At 50.0% G+C, this 24,902-nt stretch overlaps 9 non-coding genes and 4 pseudogenes across 9 annotated transcripts; all 13 read right to left on the bottom strand.

Moving 5' to 3' along the window:
- Positions 1 to 959: 959 nt before the first annotated feature.
- Positions 960 to 1,165, bottom strand: LOC141224179 (U2 spliceosomal RNA; annotated as a pseudogene).
- Positions 1,166 to 6,729: 5,564 nt separating this feature from the next.
- Positions 6,730 to 6,807, bottom strand: LOC141224245 (U2 spliceosomal RNA; annotated as a pseudogene).
- A 1,115-nt stretch (positions 6,808 to 7,922) lies between these two features.
- On the bottom strand, positions 7,923 to 8,108 carry LOC141224221 (U2 spliceosomal RNA). Its single transcript, XR_012291717.1, has one exon. It is a non-coding gene; the product is annotated as a U2 spliceosomal RNA (small nuclear RNA).
- A 794-nt stretch (positions 8,109 to 8,902) lies between these two features.
- On the bottom strand, positions 8,903 to 8,994 carry LOC141224271 (U2 spliceosomal RNA; annotated as a pseudogene).
- Positions 8,995 to 10,109: 1,115 nt separating this feature from the next.
- Positions 10,110 to 10,300, bottom strand: LOC141224086 (U2 spliceosomal RNA). The gene has a single exon (XR_012291603.1). It is a non-coding gene; the product is annotated as a U2 spliceosomal RNA (small nuclear RNA).
- A 1,114-nt stretch (positions 10,301 to 11,414) lies between these two features.
- LOC141224085 (U2 spliceosomal RNA) lies at positions 11,415 to 11,605 on the bottom strand. Its single transcript, XR_012291602.1, has one exon. It is a non-coding gene; the product is annotated as a U2 spliceosomal RNA (small nuclear RNA).
- Positions 11,606 to 12,720: 1,115 nt separating this feature from the next.
- On the bottom strand, positions 12,721 to 12,902 carry LOC141224230 (U2 spliceosomal RNA). The gene has a single exon (XR_012291725.1). It is a non-coding gene; the product is annotated as a U2 spliceosomal RNA (small nuclear RNA).
- A 524-nt stretch (positions 12,903 to 13,426) lies between these two features.
- Positions 13,427 to 13,542, bottom strand: LOC141224248 (U2 spliceosomal RNA; annotated as a pseudogene).
- Positions 13,543 to 14,657: 1,115 nt separating this feature from the next.
- On the bottom strand, positions 14,658 to 14,848 carry LOC141224138 (U2 spliceosomal RNA). The gene has a single exon (XR_012291653.1). It is a non-coding gene; the product is annotated as a U2 spliceosomal RNA (small nuclear RNA).
- Positions 14,849 to 15,963: 1,115 nt separating this feature from the next.
- LOC141224084 (U2 spliceosomal RNA) lies at positions 15,964 to 16,154 on the bottom strand. The gene has a single exon (XR_012291601.1). It is a non-coding gene; the product is annotated as a U2 spliceosomal RNA (small nuclear RNA).
- Positions 16,155 to 17,269: 1,115 nt separating this feature from the next.
- LOC141224083 (U2 spliceosomal RNA) lies at positions 17,270 to 17,460 on the bottom strand. Its single transcript, XR_012291600.1, has one exon. It is a non-coding gene; the product is annotated as a U2 spliceosomal RNA (small nuclear RNA).
- A 1,115-nt stretch (positions 17,461 to 18,575) lies between these two features.
- LOC141224081 (U2 spliceosomal RNA) lies at positions 18,576 to 18,766 on the bottom strand. Its single transcript, XR_012291598.1, has one exon. It is a non-coding gene; the product is annotated as a U2 spliceosomal RNA (small nuclear RNA).
- Positions 18,767 to 19,881: 1,115 nt separating this feature from the next.
- On the bottom strand, positions 19,882 to 20,075 carry LOC141224160 (U2 spliceosomal RNA). The gene has a single exon (XR_012291675.1). It is a non-coding gene; the product is annotated as a U2 spliceosomal RNA (small nuclear RNA).
- Positions 20,076 to 24,902: the final 4,827 nt, after the last annotated feature.

Genomic DNA, 24,902 nt, shown 5'->3' with positions numbered 1-24,902 from the left:
ACACAGGAGTGGATTAGATACACGGCTCAGCAGACAGTATCGCACAGGGCGGGATTAGATACACAGCTCAGCAGACAGTATCACACAGGAGTGGATTAGATACACGGCTCAACAGACAGTATCACACAGGATAGGATTAGATACACAGTTCATCAGACAGTATCACACAGGAGGGGATTAGATACACGGCTCAGCAGACAGTATCGCACAGGGCGGGATTAGATACACGGCTCAGCAGACAGTATCACACAGCATAGGATTAGATACACTGCTCAGCAGATAGTATCACACAGGATAGGATTAGATGCACAGCTCAGCAGACAGTATCACACAGGAGAGGATTAGATACACAGCTCAGCAGACAATATCGCACAGGGGAGGATTAGATACATAGCTCAGCGGACTGTATCACACAGGACAGGATTAGATACACAGCTCAGCAGACAGTATCACACAGGAGAGCATTAGATACACAGCTCAGCAGATGGTATCACACAAGATAGAAATTTTAAGCGCAGCAGAGTAACCAGCGCACATACCTGTTAGCTCAGGTGAGTTTAAAAGGCTGCTGTTGATAACAAGGGCATTTGCTACATAGATGGTGTGTGTGCAACAATATACTGAAAGGTCAATTATATTGTGCAGCTTATCTCACCACCTGTAGTTATTTAGGTGAAAGCTCCAAAATGCTTGCCTAATATGTCTGTTTATCCAAAAGGAAGTAAAAAGGGAGAGCTAGAAAGATAGCATTGCATCACATTACATGGCAATGCAATGCACAGTTGCTGAAGTTGAACCAAAATGAGCTTGTAATCTGGCTTCTGCAACTTTGAACATGAAAAATCCAATGAGGAGAAGAAAAGCAAAGCCAAAGAGTCCATCCCAAAATCCGACAAACAAGCAAAATGAACAAAAAACATTGAATTCAATTCTTTCTGATTTTAGAAACTGCATTAAAGAAGGGGTGCACCGGTCCTGGAGATACTGCAATACCAGGTCAATGCGTGGAGTGGACAGAGCAAGCTCTTTTTCCATCTCCCTGTTCTAAAAATCCATTTAATATATGGTCCCCAGATAGGGGACGTATCAGATATTAAACTGATAAGAACAGATTTTTTTTTTTTTTTTTTTGATTGAATATATCTTTTATTAGCACAAAAAATAAGTTAACAGACAGTGTACAGTGCCGCAGCCCAGTACACACAGAATTCTACATCATATTTACATAGCATGAGGATACGACGCACTAACTAGACACATCGCACCCCTATGCTACACAAAACACTCAATCTGAAAGAAAAAGCATGTCAATCAATACAGTACGACGAACCGTGATAAGGGATAGGGATTGGGAAAAAGGGGATGGGGAGGGGAAAATCACAGGCCCGAAGCTTTATTGAAAGACAAGACACATAAGGGGAGAGGGGGAGGAGGGGTTTAGTCCTCATCCTCGTCCTCCGGACCGTCCATGATGGAATAGTCTCTGAGCAGGCTGTGGATCAGCCTGCGGCAGTCCTGGATGGACATCCTCTCCCTCCTCAAGATGAGCCGGTTCCTGGCGACCCAAACGGCATCCTTGAAGCAGTTCATAAGGCGCCAAGCCTCCTGGATGGCTCCGACGGTATGAACCCCAGGGAATAGTCCATAAAGCACAGAATGGTGCGATAGGCTCGCCCTGGGGACAGAGTTCCTCAGGTCGTCCTCAAGTGCAGTCAATAGGCGCTGTGCAAATCCGCAGTCCCAAAAAGTGTGCAAAGATGTTTCCTCCACGAAGGGGCACCTTGGGCAGTACCGGGTCTTGCACAGGTTCCGGGCATGCATGAATGACCGGACGGGCAGTCCGCCCTGAATCGCCATCCACGACAAGTCCTTGTGCCCGTTGGTCAGCCTGTCAGACGACACATTTGTCCACACAGTCTCCAGCGTGTCCTGGTGAAGTCCTGTGATGTTCTCCACGTCATCCTTGGCTCTGATTAGCTTGTGGATAGTTTTGGGCTTCCACAAGTCGGGCTTGAGTCCCTCCAGTTGATGCTCCCCCACAAATCGAACGACGTCTCCGTAGAACCATGGCGTCGTCCAGTTGTAGGGGAAGGAGCTGTCCCACTTGTCCCAGCCGAGTCGCCTCCAAAGAGGAAGCAGGAAGAAGTGAGACATGGACCTGCCCGCGGAGCCATTCTTGACTTGCAAAGTCCGGCGGACACAATCACACACAAAAGAGGATCGCAGGAGGGTGGGGATATCTGGAACGCCCTTCCCACCCTTGCGAGGCTCCTTGTACATGACGGCCCGCCTGACTCTGTCCATCTTGGATCCCCAGACAAAGTGAAACACTGTCTTGGTAATGGCCCTGCACACAGTGACGTGTGGGGGCCAGGCCTGCGCCGTGTACTGCAAGACGGGCAGGACCTCATTACGCAGGACGAGTGCCTTACCCTCACAAGTGAGGTGTCTGAGGCTCCAGAGTCCGATCCGTTGCTTCACCTTGGCCAAGCGTTCTTGCCAGGACTTGAGGGCCGCTCCTTCCTTCCCGAACCAGACTCCCAGCACCTTGAGGAAATCCGGTTGAATGTTGAAGGGGAAGGGGGCAGAGGAGGCCGGCTGCCAATCCCCGAAGAGCATGGCTTCCGACTTCCTGCAGTTGACTTTGGCCCCTGAAGCCCGGCCGAACCTCTCACACGTCTGGACGAGGGCGTCGACTGAACCACGATCAGCGCAGAAGACGGTGACGTCGTCCATGTAGAGTGAGCACTTGACCTCGTGTCGTCCCGGACCCGGTGCGGTGATCCCTCTGATCTCTCCATTCTGCCGGATAGCCTCTGCGAAGAGTTCTATAACACAAACAAAAAGAAGAGGTGATAGAGGGCAGCCTTGTCTGACCCCAGAGAGGACAGGGAAGGGGTCAGTCTTCCAGCCGTTCACCAACACCGAGCTGTGGATATCAAAATACATCAGACGGACATACGAACAAAACATGTTACCCAAACCTAACCGGTGCAGAGCTCGGCCCATGAACTCGTGGGAAACCCGGTCGAAGGCCTTCTCCTGATCCAAGGAGACCAGGGCCGCGTGTGCGCGGCGGACCTTGATGTACTCGACCGTGTCCCGCACGAGAGCGAGGCTGTCTGCGATGCGACGTCCAGGGATGCCGCAGGTCTGGTCCGGGTGGATGATCCGTCCGATGACCGTCTTAAGTCGTGTCGCCATCGTCTTGGCCAGGATCTTGTAGTCCACGTTGAGCAGAGTGATGGGACGCCAATTCCTCAGGTCGCACCTCTCTCCCTTCCGCTTGTACAGGATCGTGACCATTCCTTCCCTCAAAGATGGAGGCATTCTACCCTCCACCACCATCTCCTCGTACAGGTCCAACAGGTCCGGACAGATGAGGTCTCCCAGCGCTACATAGAGCTCCGCTGGAAGACCATCACTGCCCGGGGTCCTGCCGGTCCTAAAGGATTTAGCGGCAGAGAGCAATTCGCCCACCATCAGAGGTTTGTCCAAGGCTGCCGTGCCTGCAGGATCAAGATGGTTAGTGATACCTGACAGGAACTTATCAGCAGCGTCGGGGTCGGTAGTCTTGTGGGAGTAGAGTTCGCTGTAGAAGTCGCTGACGACCCTCATCACGTCCTCCTTCCCACGTCGCATGTTTCCGCTCTCGTCTCGCAGCTCGTTCAGGGGCGTGTGACCGGCATGAAGTTTCCTGAAAAAGAATGAGTTACATTTCTCACCCTTCTCCAGATTCTCCACTTTGGAACGGAAGACGATTCGCTTGGACTCCTCCTCAAAGTGCCTTTTCAGGCTCTTCTTGGTCTCCTCCAGCTCCTCCCTCACGTCCCAGCCGCAGTGAAGAAGGTCCTGCAGCGACCGCAGCTCGCGCTGCAGCCCTCTGAAGTCCCTCCTCTTCTCACACGCCTGTTGTCGACCCTTGGCCTGAAAGAAACAGCGAAACTCAAGTTTAACATATTCCCACCAATCAGAGACTGTTTGGAAGCTACCCTTGTAGGACTGCCACATTGCGTAGGCTGCTCTCAGCTCCTCCACGACTTCATCCTGAGCCAGCAGAGCACAATTCAGCTTCCAGGAGCCGGGGCCGGACGGAAAACCGTCGCCGAGGACACCTTGTAAGTGAATGGCTCTGTGGTCGGAGAAGAAGCAGGAGACCATCGAGTGCCTACTCTGCCTGACTGCCCGAGAGGTGAACACAAAGTCAATCCTGGAGCGGAGTGAGCCATCGGGTCGGCTCCACGAATAGTTCGTGGAGCCTCTCCCCATGGAGCCCACCACGTCCTGAAGAGAGGCCTCGGTTACCATCTCGATGAGCAGCTTGGACGTGATGTCCAACTTGGCAGATGTGCCAGAACTACGACCATCCTCCTCGATGGGGCAGTTGAAATCCCCGGCCATCACTAAGGTCCTGGTGGTGGCAAGCTGAAGCCACAGGGTCTGGAAAAGCTCCAAACGCTCATTCTTCAGTGGGGACGCATACACGTTGATGAACCTGACAGGTTCTCCCGCCCAGTTGCCATCTACAACAAGAGCCCTGCCGCAGATGAGCTCCTGGACGGACTCAAGCGTGAATGCGCCCCCCCTGATCAGAATTGCGACCCCCGCAGACTTGCAGTCACCCCCACCGGACCAGTAGGATGGACCGTGGGACCACTCCCTGGCCAGATGTTTGAAGGACCTAGAGGAGGGAAGGGAACATTCCTGCAACATATAAACATCACACAACTGGGAAGTAAGGAAGGCATAAATAGTCTGACGTCTGAACTTGTCCTTGATGCTCCTGACATTAATGGAAAATATGTTAATATTAGCCATCATGTAGGGAAAAAAGAAAAAGTTAGCGCAGGCAATACACCTTAGTTACCACTCCGGTCGGGTGGTCCCTCGTCGGTGTTGACTGCTGGTGACGGGATCACCAGCAGGCCCTCTTCCTCCATCTGGTCAAGCAGCGCGGCCTCGATCTCGGCGACCACCAGTTCCTCCTCTTCTGGCTCGGCCACCAGGGTCTCAACCATGTGCTCCATCTCTTCTGGCTCAGGGAGGGTATCCTCCTTTTCGCCTACGAAATCCAGAATCTTCTTTTTGGAGGATTCAGTAGCAGGGCTGTCCTCCACCTTCCTCTTTCCCCGGGTTGGAACTGGGGAGACAAGAAGGGGAAAATCCTCCTCGGAATAGATAGCGGCGGGTGGAGGAAAGGTTAATTCCACCGCTACCATGGTCTGGGGAGGGAGAGTGGCTGCCGGGGCAGGGGAAAGGACACCTGCTGAGGAGTAGGGGAAGGAGGAAGAGGAAGTGGAATCCTCAGCAGGGGTGGCCGGGGTGGGGGGGGATTGGACGGGGGTGGCAGGGGGAGGGATCGAGAGAGGGGTGACAGAACTCTTACCCTCCTTTGACTTTTTCTTCTGCTTCGGAGCTGCTGGGACCGTCGCTGGGGCTTTGGCCACCGACTCCTTGACCGCTTTGGCCTTGGTCGTCTCGGCCTTGGCCGCTGGGGCCTTGGTCGTCGCGTCCTTGAACTTCACAGGCCTGGTCATCGGGTCCTTGTCCTCCGTAGCTGGGGTCATCGCAACCACCGATGCCCAGGATCTCTCACGCTTGGGGCAATCCTTGTACAGATGAGCCGCCAGCCCACACAGGTTGCAGGACGTCTTCTTCGGGCAGTCCTTCGAGCTGTGTCCCGTCACTCGACAAATCCTGCAGGCATCCTCCTTGCAGTCCTTCATCTCGTGGCCGTTCTTGCCGCATCTCCTGCAGTTCCGCGGCATGTCCGGGTAATAGATGAGGCCGTAGGAGTTGCCCAGGGAGAATGTCGGGGGCAGGTGCCGAAGTCCGTCTGAGTACGCCAGGTCCCTGTGAAGTCTAACGGTCACCGACCACTTACCTGTCCAGAAGCCGAGTCCATTCAGGATGTGAGAAGGTTCCTTCACAACCAAACAGAAGCGTCTCAGGAAGGTACAGATGTCTTGGCCTGGGGTGTGCGGGTTGCGCATGGAGACCGTGATCCTCCTTTCGTCCCTCTGGATAGGGCAGCTACCTGTAAAGGCAGAGAAAGAATTATCTGGTCCTTTTGCGCTTACCATTTCCCAGAACCTCCTGCAGGTGTTCACAGTGGCGAAGGTGACGAAGAAGATCCCCGTCAAGAAGGTCTGGATGCTGAGGGTGTCCGACCTGGAGAAGCCTCGATCCAGCAGCATCTTCTGGCAGAACACGTCCGAGGACATGTCCGGCACCCTCCCATCCACTTCCTTCAGCTTCAGGGCCACCGTCTGCCGCATCCATGGCTCCAGGGCTGGAGCTTCGTGGCGGGGCTTCTGGGGTCCCTTCTGCTGGCCAGTCGTGGAGGCAGAGTCCTTGGGGTCAGAATCGGCTCCTGGCTGGGCCCTCCTGGCTGTCCCCTGCTCCAGGCTCTTCTTTTCGGCCTTCCTCGCAGCGCTTGCCATGGCTTTCCTCCTGCAGTTACTTCTTGGAGCTGGATCTGGAACTTTTCCCGGAATGGGTGGAGCTATGCAGATTCTTCTCCCGTCGTGTTCTGGACAAATTCCCCGAAAGGTCTTTGTCTCGATGATTTTCTTCCTCGAAGATTCCACAGGACAGCCCGATTCTTCTCCGAGTCTTCGTCTTCTTCTGGATTCTTTAGAGCTTCTTCCTCCCACCGATATCCGCCTTCCTTCTCCGATGTCAGCTGGGCTCCGAAGCTCTTCTCCTTCCGAGTTCGATCGCTCTCGTCAAGTGTAGATCATAGCTCTTGTGTTCTTATAAGAACAGATACTACACTTGATCTTAGCCAAAAGGCCGAGAAGCGATAACCAGAATTGGTTTCAAACTACGGAGCCACCCAAGGATCCTGAAAAGTCCATTTGTGGAGATGAGCTCCTGGACTCCCGTTAAGAAGACATGTTGTCAACCTCTAGATCCCTTACATGCCTGCACTTTTCGGCTTGCTGCTGCTGCAATCCACGCGTTTTAGATCTGCATAACTCCACCTCTTTAAACACAGCACCTTCACCCCCTGCTGTTCCCACCCGCCTCAACACCGTTGGAAGGGAGGAGAACCAATTAAGGCGGGGGGTGGGGTGGAACGAGCAGCTGTCTACCCTTAGCAGGAGGGCTCCTGATTACATACCTCTCCTGCTGCTGCTGCTGCTGGCTGTCCAGCAGCAGACTGAAGGTGGCTGCTGCTGTGCACAGGTATATAAAGGCTCAGAGCCTATTATGACACGCGCAGCCAGCGTTCCATTGCCACATTCCATCTACTGCAGGCAGGATACCTGGCTGGCTGAATGTCGCTGAGAAGCTCACAGAGACCGCCATAAGCAACAGTTTAACAGAATGCCACAGACTAATCAACCAAACTTTTTGGGTTGGGTTCTCTTTTATAGTCTGCAGGCATTAAATGAAAGAAGTCAGTGTTCCAGCAGAAGGAGACAACGTTTCAGAAAAGGCATTGTAGCAAACCAAAAAAGAAATTTTAAGCGCAGCAGAGTAACCAGCGCACATACCTGTTAGCTCAGGTGAGTTTAAAAGGCTGCTGTTGATAACAAGGGCATTTGCTAAATAGATGGTGTGTGTGCAACAATATACTGAAAGGTCAATTATATTGTGCAGCTTATCTCACCACCTGTAGTTATTTAGGTGAAAGCTCCAAAATGCTTGCCTAATATGTCTGTTTATCCAAAAGGAAGTAAAAAGGGAGAGCTAGAAAGATAGCATTGCATCACATTACATGGCAATGCAATGCACAGTTGCTGAAGTTGAACCAAAATGAGCTTGTAATCTGGCTTCTGCAACTTTGAACATGAAAAATCCAATGAGGAGAAGAAAAGCAAAGCCAAAGAGTCCATCCCAAAATCCGACAAACAAGCAAAATGAACAAAAAACATTGAATTCAATTCTTTCTGATTTTAGAAACTGCATTAAAGAAGGGGTGCACCGGTCCTGGAGATACTGCAATACCAGGTCAATGCGTGGAGTGGACAGAGCAAGCTCTTTTTCCATCTCCCTGTTCTAAAAATCCATTTAATATATGGTCCCCAGATAGGGGACGTATCAGATATTAAACTGATAAGAACAGATTTTTTTTTTTTTTTTTTTTTTGAAAGCCCGAATTCGTGTACAAAACCCGAGTGCGCTTAAAAAAGTGACAAGTGCCACAAAAAAAGTGCACTAGGATGCTGGTCTTCTTGAAACCCTCTCCAAAAGGAGAAGGGTCCCCCAAACCATTCCCCGTCCCTCCGAGCCAAAAGGCCACAGCGAGGAACAGGGACAAAAAGCCACCTCCAGCCGAAGCCAGAGGCGACCCAATCTTACCCCCAGCACCTGCCCGAGTTCTCACCCGAGCAAGGCACTGGGAGCCAAAGACTGTGCTCCCCTCCCGGAAGAGGGGAGCCAACAACGCTCTCCTCCCGAAAGAGGAGAGCCAGGGGGGTTCAGGGGGGAGCGGAACCTGATGGCCACACACTCCCCCCCTAGACCTGCCAAGAGAGGAACCCGTAAGGGAACCGCATCCCGACAAAATCCTAGTAGGACGTGACACACGTGAATAAGTGGACACACAGTGACAAAGAAATTAAATAAATAGTGAAGGTTTCACAGTATAATACTGCCCGGACCTTCGACCGGGAATTGAAAAATTCCCCATCCTAAGGCCAGAAGGCCCGGAATAAGGGTGTGTGCAAAGAAAGAAAATTTGAAGTGCTTGTGCAAATGTGCCATAAACTCAAGTGGGGTTCCCAATCCCAGTGAGTTAAGGCACCCCAGGGTCACCACTCCTGGAGCATTTCACACTTCGGGCTTTCGATCTTCCCCGGCCCAATGGCGTCGATCCTGGGGGGCCATGCTTTCCACCAGATGACTATATTAGCCACCTGGCGTACTAACAAGCGCCTAAACCCCAGTGTGCATAATGTATCAATCTACTAGGGCGGCCAACATCCAAAACCGCCTTTTCGAAAGATACTACACTTGATCTTAGCCAAAAGGCCGAGAAGCGATAACCAGAATTGGTTTCAAACTACGGAGCCACCCAAGGATCCTGAAAAGTCCATTTGTGGAGATGAGCTCCTGGACTCCCGTTAAGAAGACATGTTGTCAACCTCTAGATCCCTTACATGCCTGCACTTTTCGGCTTGCTGCTGCTGCAATCCACGCGTTTTAGATCTGCATAACTCCACCTCTTTAAACACAGCACCTTCACCCCCTGCTGTTCCCACCCGCCTCAACACCGTTGGAAGGGAGGAGAACCAATTAAGGCGGGGGGTGGGGTGGAACGAGCAGCTGTCTACCCTTAGCAGGAGGGCTCCTGATTACATACCTCTCCTGCTGCTGCTGCTGCTGGCTGTCCAGCAGCAGACTGAAGGTGGCTGCTGCTGTGCACAGGTATATAAAGGCTCAGAGCCTATTATGACACGCGCAGCCAGCGTTCCATTGCCACATTCCATCTACTGCAGGCAGGATACCTGGCTGGCTGAATGTCGCTGAGAAGCTCACAGAGACCGCCATAAGCAACAGTTTAACAGAATGCCACAGACTAATCAACCAAACTTTTTGGGTTGGGTTCTCTTTTATAGTCTGCAGGCATTAAATGAAAGAAGTCAGTGTTCCAGCAGAAGGAGACAACGTTTCAGAAAAGGCATTGTAGCAAACCAAAAAAGAAATTTTAAGCGCAGCAGAGTAACCAGCGCACATACCTGTTAGCTCAGGTGAGTTTAAAAGGCTGCTGTTGATAACAAGGGCATTTGCTAAATAGATGGTGTGTGTGCAACAATATACTGAAAGGTCAATTATATTGTGCAGCTTATCTCACCACCTGTAGTTATTTAGGTGAAAGCTCCAAAATGCTTGCCTAATATGTCTGTTTATCCAAAAGGAAGTAAAAAGGGAGAGCTAGAAAGATAGCATTGCATCACATTACATGGCAATGCAATGCACAGTTGCTGAAGTTGAACCAAAATGAGCTTGTAATCTGGCTTCTGCAACTTTGAACATGAAAAATCCAATGAGGAGAAGAAAAGCAAAGCCAAAGAGTCCATCCCAAAATCCGACAAACAAGCAAAATGAACAAAAAACATTGAATTCAATTCTTTCTGATTTTAGAAACTGCATTAAAGAAGGGGTGCACCGGTCCTGGAGATACTGCAATACCAGGTCAATGCGTGGAGTGGACAGAGCAAGCTCTTTTTCCATCTCCCTGTTCTAAAAATCCATTTAATATATGGTCCCCAGATAGGGGACGTATCAGATATTAAACTGATAAGAACAGATACTACACTTGATCTTAGCCAAAAGGCCGAGAAGCGATAACCAGAATTGGTTTCAAACTACGGAGCCACCCAAGGATCCTGAAAAGTCCATTTGTGGAGATGAGCTCCTGGACCCCGTTAAGAAGACATGTTGTCAACCTCTAGATCCCTTACATGCCTGCACTTTTCGGCTTGCTGCTGCTGCAATCCACGCGTTTTAGATCTGCATAACTCCACCTCTTTAAACACAGCACCTTCACCCCCTGCTGTTCCCACCCGCCTCAACACCGTTGGAAGGGAGGAGAACCAATGAAGGCGGGGGGTGGGGTGGAACGAGCAGCTGTCTACCCTTAGCAGGAGGGCTCCTGATTACATACCTCTCCTGCTGCTGCTGCTGCTGGCTGTCCAGCAGCAGACTGAAGGTGGCTGCTGCTGTGCACAGGTATATAAAGGCTCAGAGCCTATTATGACACGCGCAGCCAGCGTTCCATTGCCACATTCCATCTACTGCAGGCAGGATACCTGGCTGGCTGAATGTCGCTGAGAAGCTCACAGAGACCGCCATAAGCAACAGTTTAACAGAATGCCACAGACTAATCAACCAAACTTTTTGGGTTGGGTTCTCTTTTATAGTCTGCAGGCATTAAATGAAAGAAGTCAGTGTTCCAGCAGAAGGAGACAACGTTTCAGAAAAGGCATTGTAGCAAACCAAAAAAGAAATTTTAAGCGCAGCAGAGTAACCAGCGCACATACCTGTTAGCTCAGGTGAGTTTAAAAGGCTGCTGTTGATAACAAGGGCATTTGCTAAATAGATGGTGTGTGTGCAACAATATACTGAAAGGTCAATTATATTGTGCAGCTTATCTCACCACCTGTAGTTATTTAGGTGAAAGCTCCAAAATGCTTGCCTAATATGTCTGTTTATCCAAAAGGAAGTAAAAAGGGAGAGCTAGAAAGATAGCATTGCATCACATTACATGGCAATGCAATGCACAGTTGCTGAAGTTGAACCAAAATGAGCTTGTAATCTGGCTTCTGCAACTTTGAACATGAAAAATCCAATGAGGAGAAGAAAAGCAAAGCCAAAGAGTCCATCCCAAAATCCGACAAACAAGCAAAATGAACAAAAAACATTAAATTCAATTCTTTCTGATTTTAGAAACTGCATTAAAGAAGGGGTGCACCGGTCCTGGAGATACTGCAATACCAGGTCAATGCGTGGAGTGGACAGAGCAAGCTCTTTTTCCATCTCCCTGTTCTAAAAATCCATTTAATATATGGTCCCCAGATAGGGGACGTATCAGATATTAAACTGATAAGAACAGATACTACACTTGATCTTAGCCAAAAGGCCGAGAAGCGATAACCAGAATTGGTTTCAAACTACGGAGCCACCCAAGGATCCTGAAAAGTCCATTTGTGGAGATGAGCTCCTGGACTCCCGTTAAGAAGACATGTTGTCAACCTCTAGATCCCTTACATGCCTGCACTTTTCGGCTTGCTGCTGCTGCAATCCACGCGTTTTAGATCTGCATAACTCCACCTCTTTAAACACAGCACCTTCACCCCCTGCTGTTCCCACCCGCCTCAACACCGTTGGAAGGGAGGAGAACCAATTAAGGCGGGGGGTGGGGTGGAACGAGCAGCTGTCTACCCTTAGCAGGAGGGCTCCTGATTACATACCTCTCCTGCTGCTGCTGCTGCTGGCTGTCCAGCAGCAGACTGAAGGTGGCTGCTGCTGTGCACAGGTATATAAAGGCTCAGAGCCTATTATGACACGCGCAGCCAGCGTTCCATTGCCACATTCCATCTACTGCAGGCAGGATACCTGGCTGGCTGAATGTCGCTGAGAAGCTCACAGAGACCGCCATAAGCAACAGTTTAACAGAATGCCACAGACTAATCAACCAAACTTTTTGGGTTGGGTTCTCTTTTATAGTCTGCAGGCATTAAATGAAAGAAGTCAGTGTTCCAGCAGAAGGAGACAACGTTTCAGAAAAGGCATTGTAGCAAACCAAAAAAGAAATTTTAAGCGCAGCAGAGTAACCAGCGCACATACCGGTTAGCTCAGGTGAGTTTAAAAGGCTGCTGTTGATAACAAGGGCATTTGCTAAATAGATGGTGTGTGTGCAACAATATACTGAAAGGTCAATTATATTGTGCAGCTTATCTCACCACCTGTAGTTATTTAGGTGAAAGCTCCAAAATGCTTGCCTAATATGTCTGTTTATCCAAAAGGAAGTAAAAAGGGAGAGCTAGAAAGATAGCATTGCATCACATTACATGGCAATGCAATGCACAGTTGCTGAAGTTGAACCAAAATGAGCTTGTAATCTGGCTTCTGCAACTTTGAACATGAAAAATCCAATGAGGAGAAGAAAAGCAAAGCCAAAGAGTCCATCCCAAAATCCGACAAACAAGCAAAATGAACAAAAAACATTGAATTCAATTCTTTCTGATTTTAGAAACTGCATTAAAGAAGGGGTGCACCGGTCCTGGAGATACTGCAATACCAGGTCAATGCGTGGAGTGGACAGAGCAAGCTCTTTTTCCATCTCCCTGTTCTAAAAATCCATTTAATATATGGTCCCCAGATAGGGGACGTATGAGATATTAAACTGATAAGAACAGATTTTTTGAATGAAGCTGCATCCAAGGCACTGAAAAATGTGACCGAAGTCACACCAAAACAGCGCACGAGGCGAGGATTCATGTGGACCCTTCCCGGAGGAGAGGGTCCCCAATAAACCATCCCCATCCCTCCGAGCCAGAAGGCCACAGCGAGGGTCAGGGATCTCCGATGCTCTCCCTAGCCGAAGCCGGAGAAGAGCCGTTTTCGTGCTCCCAGCTTCCATCTAGGCTGCCACCCTAGTGGAGCTGGAGCCTGTGTTGGTTTCTCAGCCCAAAGCTGACCGGACCTCCGACCGGGTTTATAAAAATTCCCCTTCCTAGCCCGGAGGCCAGGAATAGGGGGGGTTGCTCAGAAAGTATGATTGGCAAAGGTGCGGCGTGCTACGAAGCCAAGTCTTTCTGGGTTTCCCAGTCCCAGTAAGCTTGGACTCCCACCAGGGCGCCTACTCCTGGGGCACATTGCTCCAAAGCCCTCACACTTACCCAGCCTAGTGACTTCGATCCTGGAGGGCCATGTTTTCCATCAGATAACTCTATGAGCCACCTGGCGTACTAACAAGTGCACCAAACCAGTGTGTAATATGCATCAATTTACTAGGGCAGCCCAAGGACAAAACTGCCTTTTCAAAAGATACTACACTTGATCTTAGCCAAAAGGCCGAGAAGCGATAACCAGAATTGGTTTCAAACTACGGAGCCACCCAAGGATCCTGAAAAGTCCATTTGTGGAGATGAGCTCCTGGACTCCCGTTAAGAAGACATGTTGTCAACCTCTAGATCCCTTACATGCCTGCACTTTTCGGCTTGCTGCTGCTGCAATCCACGCGTTTTAGATCTGCATAACTCCACCTCTTTAAACACAGCACCTTCACCCCCTGCTGTTCCCACCCGCCTCAACACCGTTGGAAGGGAGGAGAACCAATTAAGGCGGGGGGTGGGGTGGAACGAGCAGCTGTCTACCCTTAGCAGGAGGGCTCCTGATTACATACCTCTCCTGCTGCTGCTGCTGCTGGCTGTCCAGCAGCAGACTGAAGGTGGCTGCTGCTGTGCACAGGTATATAAAGGCTCAGAGCCTATTATGACACGCGCAGCCAGCGTTCCATTGCCACATTCCATCTACTGCAGGCAGGATACCTGGCTGGCTGAATGTCGCTGAGAAGCTCACAGAGACCGCCATAAGCAACAGTTTAACAGAATGCCACAGACTAATCAACCAAACTTTTTGGGTTGGGTTCTCTTTTATAGTCTGCAGGCATTAAATGAAAGAAGTCAGTGTTCCAGCAGAAGGAGACAACGTTTCAGAAAAGGCATTGTAGCAAACCAAAAAAGAAATTTTAAGCGCAGCAGAGTAACCAGCGCACATACCTGTTAGCTCAGGTGAGTTTAAAAGGCGGCTGTTGATAACAAGGGCATTTGCTAAATAGATGGTGTGTGTGCAACAATATACTGAAAGGTCAATTATATTGTGCAGCTTATCTCACCACCTGTAGTTATTTAGGTGAAAGCTCCAAAATGTTTGCCTAATATGTCTGTTTATCCAAAAGGAAGTAAAAAGGGAGAGCTAGAAAGATAGCATTGCATCACATTACATGGCAATGCAATGCACAGTTGCTGAAGTTGAACCAAAATGAGCTTGTAATCTGGCTTCTGCAACTTTGAACATGAAAAATCCAATGAGGAGAAGAAAAGCAAAGCCAAAGAGTCCATCCCAAAATCCGACAAACAAGCAAAATGAACAAAAAACATTGAATTCAATTCTTTCTGATTTTAGAAACTGCATTAAAGAAGGGGTGCACCGGTCCTGGAGATACTGCAATACCAGGTCAATGCGTGGAGTGGACAGAGCAAGCTCTTTTTCCATCTCCCTGTTCTAAAAATCCATTTAATATATGGTCCCCAGATAGGGGACGTATCAGATATTAAACTGATAAGAACAGATACTACGCTTGATCTGAGCCAAAAGGCCGAGAAGCGATAACCAGAATTGGTTTCAAACTACGGAGCCACCCAAGGATCCTGAAAAGTCCATTTGTGGAGATGAGCTCCTGGACTCCCGTTAAGAAGACATGTTGTCAACCTCTAGATCCCTTACATGCCTGCACTTTTCGGCTTGCTGCTGCTGCAATCCACGCGTTTTAGATCTGCATAACTCCACCTCTTTAAACACAGCACCTTCACCCCCTGCTGTTCCCACCCGCCTCAACACCGTTGGAAGGGAGGAGAACCAATTAAGGCGGGGGGTGGGGTGGAACGAGCAGCTGTCTACCCTTAGCAGGAGGGCTCTTGATTACATACCTCTCCTGCTGCTGCTGCTGCTGGCTGTCCAGCAGCAGACTGAAGGTGGCTGCTGCTGTGCACAGGTATATAAAGGCTCAGAGCCTATTATGACACGCGCAGCCAGCGTTCCATTGCCACATTCCATCTACTGCAGGCAGGATACCTGGCTGGCTGAATGTCGCTGAGAAGCTCACAGAGACCGCCATAAGCAACAGTTTAACAGAATGCCACAGACTAATCAACCAAACTTTTTGGGTTGGGTTCTCTTTTATAGTCTGCAGGCATTAAATGAAAGAAGTCAGTGTTCCAGCAGAAGGAGACAACGTTTCAGAAAAGGCATTGTAGCAAACCAAAAAAGAAATTTTAAGCGCAGCAGAGTAACCAGCGCACATACCTGTTAGCTCTGGTGAGTTTAAAAGGCTGCTGTTGATAACAAGGGCATTTGCTAAATAGATGGTGTGTGTGCAACAATATACTGAAAGGTCAATTATATTGTGCAGCTTATCTCACCACCTGTAGTTATTTAGGTGAAAGCTCCAAAATGCTTGCCTAATATGTCTGTTTATCCAAAAGGAAGTAAAAAGGGAGAGCTAGAAAGATAGCATTGCATCACATTACATGGCAATGCAATGCACAGTTGCTGAAGTTGAACCAAAATGAGCTTGTAATCTGGCTTCTGCAACTTTGAACATGAAAAATCCAATGAGGAGAAGAAAAGCAAAGCCAAAGAGTCCATCCCAAAATCCGACAAACAAGCAAAATGAACAAAAAACATTGAATTCAATTCTTTCTGATTTTAGAAACTGCATTAAAGAAGGGGTGCACCGGTCCTGGAGATACTGCAATACCAGGTCAATGCGTGGAGTGGACAGAGCAAGCTCTTTTTCCATCTCCCTGTTCTAAAAATCCATTTAATATATGGTCCCCAGATAGGGGACGTATCAGATATTAAACTGATAAGAACAGATACTACACTTGATCTTAGCCAAAAGGCCGAGAAGCGATAACCAGAATTGGTTTCAAACTACGGAGCCACCCAAGGATCCTGAAAAGTCCATTTGTGGAGATGAGCTCCTGGACTCCCGTTAAGAAGACATGTTGTCAACCTCTAGATCCCTTACATGCCTGCACTTTTCGGCTTGCTGCTGCTGCAATCCACGCGTTTTAGATCTGCATAACTCCACCTCTTTAAACACAGCACCTTCACCCCCTGCTGTTCCCACCCGCCTCAACACCGTTGGAAGGGAGGAGAACCAATTAAGGCGGGGGGTGGGGTGGAACGAGCAGCTGTCTACCCTTAGCAGGAGGGCTCCTGATTACATACCTCTCCTGCTGCTGCTGCTGCTGGCTGTCCAGCAGCAGACTGAAGGTGGCTGCTGCTGTGCACAGGTATATAAAGGCTCAGAGCCTATTATGACACGCGCAGCCAGCGTTCCATTGCCACATTCCATCTACTGCAGGCAGGATACCTGGCTGGCTGAATGTCGCTGAGAAGCTCACAGAGACCGCCATAAGCAACAGTTTAACAGAATGCCACAGACTAATCAACCAAACTTTTTGGGTTGGGTTCTCTTTTATAGTCTGCAGGCATTAAATGAAAGAAGTCAGTGTTCCAGCAGAAGGAGACAACGTTTCAGAAAAGGCATTGTAGCAAACCAAAAAAGAAATTTTAAGCGCAGCAGAGTAACCAGCGCACATACCTGTTAGCTCAGGTGAGTTTAAAAGGCTGCTGTTGATAACAAGGGCATTTGCTAAATAGATGGTGTGTGTGCAACAATATACTGAAAGGTCAATTATATTGTGCAGCTTATCTCACCACCTGTAGTTATTTAGGTGAAAGCTCCAAAATGCTTGCCTAATATGTCTGTTTATCCAAAAGGAAGTAAAAAGGGAGAGCTAGAAAGATAGCATTGCATCACATTACATGGCAATGCAATGCACAGTTGCTGAAGTTGAACCAAAATGAGCTTGTAATCTGGCTTCTGCAACTTTGAACATGAAAAATCCAATGAGGAGAAGAAAAGCAAAGCCAAAGAGTCCATCCCAAAATCCGACAAACAAGCAAAATGAACAAAAAACATTGAATTCAATTCTTTCTGATTTTAGAAACTGCATTAAAGAAGGGGTGCACCGGTCCTGGAGATACTGCAATACCAGGTCAATGCGTGGAGTGGACAGAGCAAGCTCTTTTTCCATCTCCCTGTTCTAAAAATCCATTTAATATATGGTCCCCAGATAGGGGACGTATCAGATATTAAACTGATAAGAACAGATACTACACTTGATCTTAGCCAAAAGGCCGAGAAGCGATAACCAGAATTGGTTTCAAACTACGGAGCCACCCAAGGATCCTGAAAAGTCCATTTGTGGAGATGAGCTCCTGGACTCCCGTTAAGAAGACATGTTGTCAACCTGTAGATCCCTTACATGCCTGCACTTTTCGGCTTGCTGCTGCTGCAATCCACGCGTTTTAGATCTGCATAACTCCACCTCTTTAAACACAGCACCTTCACCCCCTGCTGTTCCCACCCGCCTCAACACCGTTGGAAGGGAGGAGAACCAATTAAGGCGGGGGGTGGGGTGGAACGAGCAGCTGTCTACCCTTAGCAGGAGGGCTCCTGATTACATACCTCTCCTGCTGCTGCTGCTGCTGGCTGTCCAGCAGCAGACTGAAGGTGGCTGCTGCTGTGCACAGGTATATAAAGGCTCAGAGCCTATTATGACACGCGCAGCCAGCGTTCCATTGCCACATTCCATCTACTGCAGGCAGGATACCTGGCTGGCTGAATGTCGCTGAGAAGCTCACAGAGACCGCCATAAGCAACAGTTTAACAGAATGCCACAGACTAATCAACCAAACTTTTTGGGTTGGGTTCTCTTTTATAGTCTGCAGGCATTAAATGAAAGAAGTCAGTGTTCCAGCAGAAGGAGACAACGTTTCAGAAAAGGCATTGTAGCAAACCAAAAAAGAAATTTTAAGCGCAGCAGAGTAACCAGCGCACATACCTGTTAGCTCAGGTGAGTTTAAAAGGCTGCTGTTGATAACAAGGGCATTTGCTAAATAGATGGTGTGTGTGCAACAATATACTGAAAGGTCAATTATATTGTGCAGCTTATCTCACCACCTGTAGTTATTTAGGTGAAAGCTCCAAAATGCTTGCCTAATATGTCTGTTTATCCAAAAGGAAGTAAAAAGGGAGAGCTAGAAAGATAGCATTGCATCACATTACATGGCAATGCAATGCACAGTTGCTGAAGTTGAACCAAAATGAGCTTGTAATCTGGCTTCTGCAACTTTGAACATGAAAAATCCAATGAGGAGAAGAAAAGCAAAGCCAAAGAGTCCATCCCAAAATCCGACAAACAAGCAAAATGAACAAAAAACATTGAATTCAATTCTTTCTGATTTTAGAAACTGCATTAAAGAAGGGGTGCACCGGTCCTGGAGATACTGCAATACCAGGTCAATGCGTGGAGTGGACAGAGCAAGCTCTTTTTCCATCTCCCTGTTCTAAAAATCCATTTAATATATGGTCCCCAGATAGGGGACGTATCAGATATTAAACTGATAAGAACAGATACTACACTTGATCTTAGCCAAAAGGCCGAGAAGCGATAACCAGAATTGGTTTCAAACTACGGAGCCACCCAAGGATCCTGAAAAGTCCATTTGTGGAGATGAGCTCCTGGACTCCCGTTAAGAAGACATGTTGTCAACCTCTAGATCCCTTACATGCCTGCACTTTTCGGCTTGCTGCTGCTGCAATCCACGCGTTTTAGATCTGCATAACTCCACCTCTTTAAACACAGCACCTTCACCCCCTGCTGTTCCCACCCGCCTCAACACCGTTGGAAGGGAGGAGAACCAATTAAGGCGGGGGGTGGGGTGGAACGAGCAGCTGTCTACCCTTAGCAGGAGGGCTCCTGATTACATACCTCTCCTACTGCTGCTGCTGCTGGCTGTCCAGCAGCAGACTGAAGGTGGCTGCTGCTGTGCACAGGTATATAAAGGCTCAGAGCCTATTATGACACGCGCAGCCAGCGTTCCATTGCCACATTCCATCTACTGCAGGCAGGATACCTGGCTGGCTGAATGTCGCTGAGAAGCTCACAGAGACCGCCATAAGCAACAGTTTAACAGAATGCCACAGACTAATCAACCAAACTTTTTGGGTTGGGTTCTCTTTTATAGTCTGCAGGCATTAAATGAAAGAAGTCAGTGTTCCAGCAGAAGGAGACAACGTTTCAGAAAAGGCATTGTAGCAAACCAAAAAAGAAATTTTAAGCGCAGCAGAGTAACCAGCGCACATACCTGTTAGCTCAGGTGAGTTTAAAAGGCTGCTGTTGATAACAAGGGCATTTGCTAAATAGATGGTGTGTGTGCAACAATATACTGAAAGGTCAATTATATTGTGCAGCTTATCTCACCACCTGTAGTTATTTAGGTGAAAGCTCCAAAATGCTTGCCTAATATGTCTGTTTATCCAAAAGGAAGTAAAAAGGGAGAGCTAGAAAGATAGCATTGCATCACATTACATGGCAATGCAATGCACAGTTGCTGAAGTTGAACCAAAATGAGCTTGTAATCTGGCTTCTGCAACTTTGAACATGAAAAATCCAATGAGGAGAAGAAAAGCAAAGCCAAAGAGTCCATCCCAAAATCCGACAAACAAGCAAAATGAACAAAAAACATTGAATTCAATTCTTTCTGATTTTAGAAACTGCATTAAAGAAGGGGTGCACCGGTCCTGGAGATACTGCAATACCAGGTCAATGCGTGGAGTGGACAGAGCAAGCTCTTTTTCCATCTCCCTGTTCTAAAAATCCATTTAATATATGGTCCCCAGATAGGGGACGTATCAGATATTAAACTGATAAGAACAGATTTTTTTGATTGAATATATCTTTTATTAGCACAAAAAATAAGTTAACAGACAGTGTACAGTGCCGCAGCCCAGTACACACAGAATTCTACATCATATTTACATAGCATGAGGATACGACGCACTAACTAGACACATCACACCCCTATGCTACACAAAACACTCAATCTGAAAGAAAAAGCATGTCAATCAATACAGTACGACGAACCGTGATAAGGGATGGGGATTGGGAAAAAGGGGATGGGGAGGGGAAAATCACAGGCCCGAAGCTTTATTGAAAGACAAGACACATAAGGGGAGAGGGGGAGGAGGGGTTTAGTCCTCATCCTCGTCCTCCGGACCGTCCATGATGGAATAGTCTCTGAGCAGGCTGTGGATCAGCCTGCGGCAGTCCTGGATGGACATCCTCTCCCTCCTCAAGATGAGCCGGTTCCTGGCGACCCAAACGGCATCCTTGAAGCAGTTCATAAGGCGCCAAGCCTCCTGGATGGCTCCGACGGTATGAACCCCAGGGAAGAGTCCGTAAAGCACAGAATGGTGCGATAGGCTCGCCCTGGGGACAGAGTTCCTCAGGTCGTCCTCAAGTGCAGTCAATAGGCGCTGTGCAAATCCGCAGTCCCAAAAAGTGTGCAAAGATGTTTCCTCCACGAAGGGGCACCTTGGGCAGTACCGGGTCTTGCACAGGTTCCGGGCATGCATGAATGACCGGACGGGCAGTCCGCCCTGAATCGCCATCCACGACAAGTCCTTGTGCCCGTTGGTCAGCCTGTCAGACGACACATTTGTCCACACAGTCTCCAGCGTGTCCTGGTGAAGTCCTGTGATGTTCTCCACGTCATCCTTGGCTCTGATTAGCTTGTGGATAGTTTTGGGCTTCCACAAGTCGGGCTTGAGTCCCTCCAGTTGATGCTCCCCCACAAATCGAACGACGTCTCCGTAGAACCATGGCGTCGTCCAGTTGTAGGGGAAGGAGCTGTCCCACTTGTCCCAGCCGAGTCGCCTCCAAAGAGGAAGCAGGAAGAAGCGAGACATGGACCTGCCCGCGGAGCCATTCTTGACTTGCAAAGTCCGGCGGACACAATCACACACAAAAGAGGATCGCAGGAGGGTGGGGATATCTGGAACGCCCTTCCCACCCTTGCGAGGCTCCTTGTACATGACGGCCCGCCTGACTCTGTCCATCTTGGATCCCCAGACAAAGTGAAACACTGTCCTGGTAATGGCCCTGCACACAGTGACGTGTGGGGGCCAGGCCTGCGCCGTGTACTGCAAGACGGGCAGGACCTCATTACGCAGGACGAGTGCCTTACCCTCACAAGTGAGGTGTCTGAGGCTCCAGAGTCCGATCCGTTGCTCCACCTTGGCCAAGCGTTCTTGCCAGGACTTGAGGGCCGCTCCTTCCTTCCCGAACCAGACTCCCAGCACCTTGAGGAAATCCGGTTGAATGTTGAAGGGGAAGGGGGCGGAGGAGGCCGGCTGCCAATCCCCGAAGAGCATGGCTTCCGACTTCCTGCAGTTGACTTTGGCCCCTGAAGCCCGGCCGAACCTCTCACACGTCTGGACGAGGTCGTCGACTGAACCACGATCAGCGCAGAAGACGGTGACGTCGTCCATGTAGAGCGAGCACTTGACCTCGTGTCGTCCCGGACCCGGTGCGGTGATCCCTCTGATCTCTCCATTCTGCCGGATAGCCTCTGCGAAGAGTTCTATAACACAAACAAAAAGAAGAGGTGATAGAGGGCAGCCTTGTCTGACCCCAGAGAGGACAGGGAAGGGGTCAGTCTTCCAGCCGTTCACCAACACCGAGCTGTGGATATCAAAATACATCAGACGGACATACGAACAAAACATGTTACCGAAACCTAACCGGTGCAGAGCTTGGCCCATGAACTCGTGGGAAACCCGGTCGAAGGCCTTCTCCTGATCCAAGGAGACCAGGGCCGCGTGTGCGCGGCGGACCTTGATGTACTCGACCGTGTCCCGCACGAGAGCGAGGCTGTCTGCGATGCGACGTCCAGGGATGCCGCAGGTCTGGTCCGGGTGGATGATCCGTCCGATGACCGTCTTAAGTCGTGTCGCCATCGTCTTGGCCAGGATCTTGTAGTCCACGTTGAGCAGAGTGATGGGACGCCAATTCCTCAGGTCGCACCTCTCTCCCTTCCGCTTGTACAGGATCGTGACCATTCCTTCCCTCAAAGATGGAGGCATTCTACCCTTCACCACCATCTCCTCGTACAGGTCCAACAGGTCCGGACAGATGAGGTCTCCCAGCGCTACATAGAGCTCCGCTGGAAGACCATCACTGCCCGGGGTCCTGCCGGTCCTAAAGGATTTAGCGGCAGAGAGCAATTCGCCCACCATCAGAGGTTTGTCCAAGGCTGCCGTGCCTGCAGGATCAAGATGGTTAGTGATACCTGACAGGAACTTATCAGCAGCGTCGGGGTCGGTAGTCTTGTGGGAGTAGAGTTCGCTGTAGAAGTCGCTGACGACCCTCATCACGTCCTCCTTCCCACGTCGCATGTTTCCGCTCTCGTCTCGCAGCTCGTTCAGGGGCGTGTGACCGGCATGAAGTTTCCTGAAAAAGAATGAGTTACATTTCTCACCCTTCTCCAGATTCTCCACTTTGGAACGGAAGACGATTCGCTTGGACTCCTCCTCAAAGTGCCTTTTCAGGCTCTTCTTGGTCTCCTCCAGCTCCTCCCTCACGTCCCAGCCGCAGTGAAGAAGGTCCTGCAGCGACCGCAGCTCGCGCTGCAGCCCTCTGAAGTCCCTCCTCTTCTCACACGCCTGTTGTCGACCCTTGGCCTGAAAGAAACAGCGAAACTCAAGTTTAACATATTCCCACCAATCAGAGACTGTTTGGAAGCTACCCTTGTAGGACTGCCACATTGCATAGGCTGCTCTCAGCTCCTCCACGACTTCATCCTGAGCCAGCAGAGCACAATTCAGCTTCCAGGAGCCGGGGCCGGACGGAAAACCGTCGCCGAGGACACCTTGTAAGTGAATGGCTCTGTGGTCGGAGAAGAAGCAGGAGACCATCGAGTGCCTACTCTGCCTGACTGCACGAGAGGTGAACACAAAGTCAATCCTGGAGCGGAGTGAGCCATCGGGTCGGCTCCACGAATAGTTCGTGGAGCCTCTCCCCATGGAGCCCACCACGTCCTGAAGATAGGCCTCGGTTACCATCTCGATGAGCAGCTTGGACGTGATGTCCAACTTGGCAGATGTGCCAGAACTACGACCATCCTCCTCGATGGGGCAGTTGAAATCCCCGGCCATCACTAAGGTCCTGGTGGTGGCAAGCTGAAGCCGCAGGGTCTGGAAAAGCTCCAAACGCTCATTCTTCAGTGGGGACGCATACACGTTGATGAACCTGACAGGTTCTCCCGCCCAGTTGCCATCTACAACAAGAGCCCTGCCGCAGATGAGCTCCTGGACGGACTCAAGCGTGAATGCGCCCCCCCTGATCAGAATTGCGACCCCCGCAGACTTGCAGTCACCCCCACCGGACCAGTAGGATGGACCGTGGGACCACTCCCTGGTCAGATGTTTGAAGGACCTAGAGGAGGGAAGGGAACATTCCTGCAACATATAAACATCACACAACTGGGAAGTAAGGAAGGCATAAATAGTCTGACGTCTGAACTTGTCCTTGATGCTCCTGACATTAATGGAAAATAAGTTAATATTAGCCATCATGTAGGGAAAAAATGAAAAAGTTAGCGCAGGCAATACACCTTAGTTACCACTCCGGTCGGGTGGTCCCTCGTCGGTGTTGACTGCTGGTGACGGGATCACCAGCAGGCCCTCTTCCTCCATCTGGTCAAGCAGCGCGGCCTCGATCTCGGCGACCACCAGTTCCTCCTCTTCTGGCTCGGCCACCAGGGTCTCAACCATGTGCTCCATCTCTTCTGGCTCAGGGAGGGTATCCTCCTTTTCGCCTACGAAATCCAGAATCTTCTTTTTGGAGGATTCAGTAGCAGGGCTGTCCTCCACCTTCCTCTTTCCCCGGGTTGGAACTGGGGAGACAAGAAGGGAAAAATCCTCCTCGGAATAGATAGCGGCGGGTGGAGGAAAGGTTAATTCCACCGCTACCATGGTCTGGGGAGGGAGAGTGGCTGCCGGGGCAGGGGAAAGGACACCTGCTGAGGAGTAGGGGAAGGAGGAAGAGGAAGTGGAATCCTCAGCAGGGGTGGCCGGGGTGGGGGGGGATTGGACGGGGGTGGCAGGGGGAGGGATCGAGAGAGGGGTGACAGAACTCTTACCCTCCTTTGACTTTTTCTTCTGCTTCGGAGCTGCTGGGACCGTCGCTGGGGCTTTGGCCACCGACTCCTTGACCGCTTTGGCCTTGGTCGTCTCGGCCTTGGCCGCTGGGGCCTTGGTCGTCGCGTCCTTGACCTTCACAGGCCTGGTCGTCGGGGCCTTGTCCTCCGTAGCTGGGGTCGTCGCAACCACCGATGCCCAGGATCTCTCACGCTTGGGGCAATCCTTGTACAGATGAGCCGCCAGCCCACACAGGTTGCAGGATGTCTTCTTCGGGCAGTCCTTCGAGCTGTGTCCCGTCACTCGACAAATCCTGCAGGCATCCTCCTTGCAGTCCTTCATCTCGTGGCCGTTCTTGCCGCATCTCCTGCAGTTCCGCGGCATGTCCGGGTAATAGATGAGGCCGTAGGAGTTGCCCAGGGAGGATGTCGGGGGCAGGTGCCGAAGTCCGTCTGAGTACGCTGTGAAGTCTAACGGTCACCGACCACTTACCTGTCCAGAAGCCGAGTCCATTCAGGATGTGAGAGGGTTCCTTCACAACCAAACAGAAGCGTCTCAGGAAGGTACAGATGTCTTGGCCTGGGGTGTGCGGGTTGCGCATGGAGAC

Source organism: Phyllobates terribilis, unplaced genomic scaffold, assembly GCF_046119375.1.
Source record: "Phyllobates terribilis strain yellow unplaced genomic scaffold, ASM4611937v1 Scaffold_381__1_contigs__length_1843176, whole genome shotgun sequence".
Lineage (NCBI taxonomy): Eukaryota > Metazoa > Chordata > Amphibia > Anura > Dendrobatidae > Phyllobates > Phyllobates terribilis.
Note: the sequence above shows the minus strand (reverse complement) of the source record. Positions and strands in the feature narration are given on the sequence as shown.